This window comes from Dermacentor silvarum, chromosome 1 (genome assembly GCF_013339745.2).
Source record: "Dermacentor silvarum isolate Dsil-2018 chromosome 1, BIME_Dsil_1.4, whole genome shotgun sequence".
Classification (NCBI taxonomy): Eukaryota; Metazoa; Arthropoda; class Arachnida; order Ixodida; family Ixodidae; genus Dermacentor; species Dermacentor silvarum.
Genome location: NC_051154.1, coordinates 288,955,098 through 288,957,242, shown reverse-complemented (window position 1 = coordinate 288,957,242; position 2,145 = coordinate 288,955,098).

Below are 2,145 nucleotides of genomic sequence, written 5' to 3'. Positions count from 1 at the left end.
GTGCCGAAGCATGAGTTGCAAGCTGAATGTTTCGTGACGGTCCACAGAGTAAGCGAGGGACTAGCGATAATACATCTTCGCTACAAGCTACCACAAACTAGAGAACAGCTACGTTCCAAGCCTTGTGCGCAGCAAGAACAAATCTATCGCAACAAGCACACCCGCGAGTGATTGGGCTGAAAATAAACAATCAGATAGTGGCCGCACGTGGAACTTTACTGAGTCAAATACTTGACAAGCCGCTGCTTCAAATGTTTGCCAAATAAAAAAAACAATGAGTAAAACACACTGATCCTAATCTAATTCGTAAGTTTGTACGCAAGCATCCCTGTTCACGCAGCACCCACCAGTGAATATGCACTTGACGCCGTCGCCCGCGCTGCCCACGCAAGAGAAATTGCCCGTGGCCGCCTTCTGCATCTCCCAAGAGAGTCAACGGCGTTTGTACGACCAGCGACACCGCGACGTGCACTTCCCGTCTGGTTCTTTGGTGCTTCTATGGTCTCCGTCGCGTCAGGTCGGCCTGTCAGAAAAACTGCTGTCTCGTTACACAGGCCCCTACCGAGTGATTCGTGCCGTGACTCCCGTCACCTACGAGATCGCCCCTGACGCCCCATCTGCTTCCCAGTCCAGTGATATCGTGCACGTTACACGACTGAAGCAGTATCATCCTCCCAGTGATGACATTTAGACGCTCCGGGACGTCGCTTCTGCCGCCGGGGGATTATGCTACACGCGTGTGGTATTTGGTTGCTTGACCGAGGCGCGCGGGCGCCTAGACGAAGGAGATGAACTGCTCTGGGCTCTCGAGCTATCGGCTGATCTGGCCAGCGCTGCAGCTATCTTTTGTAAATATACTTGTAAATAGTCTCCTGTACTTAATTCTTCGTTCGCGTAACAATACATTTCTAGCCCGCATTTAGCACTAAGCACCGTATACGCTTCTCGCGCCGTTTGGACAAGGCGTAATGCGCTCTGAAAGCACGTACATGTCCTCTAAAGATGTGGCCAAAGCTTCGTGTCGTCCACACAGTCACCGCCTACGATATCCGCCGAAACGGAGGTCTGCTGCGCCGCACCGGCGTTACGGTGGCTAGATTGGTAGGTGTGCCGACCGGCGTAGTTCACTGCTTCTCCGCATCATGACAGCAGGAGTGGCGCTGCGGTCAGAGGTTTGCCGTGAAGAGCGCGTCGTCTGCTACTGAGAGTGTTGTTATTGCGCGCCTGTTATATTTAAGATAATGGGTTTTTCACGATAAAACCTGAAGACAATGGTTAAATTATGTTGAGAGAGTGCTTAACAGTGCGATGTTTCTTGTTGCAATGAGTAATTTTCAAAAGCGGTCATTTATATTGTGACGGAAGCGAGATGGAGGCGAAGGATATATTTAGAAAATATATACAGAGGAGGCTAGGGCAAGAGATGTCCGATCCGGCCCAAGAGCTAGCGTCTTCATCGTCGTCTTTGTCGCGCCGCCAAGCATAGCGTTGATCCATGTGTGGATCGCTCCGTAACATCACTCTCCGGCGGCTGAAGCGCTGTCTTGGCGCTTGTTATGAAGGCGAGGAGCTAGAAGAGCACTATGGCTTCAGCCGGGAAACATGAACAACTTCAGTTCGCAGCGATGAGGTCGAAGAAGCAGGATCCAGGAGTACAATTTCGTAACTTACGTCACCGAGTTGACGAAGAACCTTGTAGGGCCCGGTGTAACGTGAGAGGAGCTTCTCTGATAGGCCGATGCGGCGGCATGGCGACCATAGGAGGACCAGAGAGCCAGGCGTGAAGTGCACGCTTCTGTGTCGGCTATCGTAACGGGACTTCTGGGCTGCTTGCGAAGCAGAAAGTCGATCGTGGGCAAGTTGACGAGCTGCGCAGGCTCGAGCTGCGACGTCACTGGCGTATTCAGTAGGCGAATGAGGAGCCGAAGGAAGGAGAGTCTCGAAGGGTAATGCAGGATGTCGGCCAAACAGCACATAAAACGGTGAATATCCGGCGGTGTCATGCCTCGAGGAATTGTACGCAAAGGTAACGAAGTGTAACGTGCAGTCCCAGTCAAGATGATCTGGTGAAACATACAGGGCCAGCATCTCGGTTATTGTTCGGTTGAGGCGCTCGGTCAATCTATTCGTCTGCGGATGATAAGC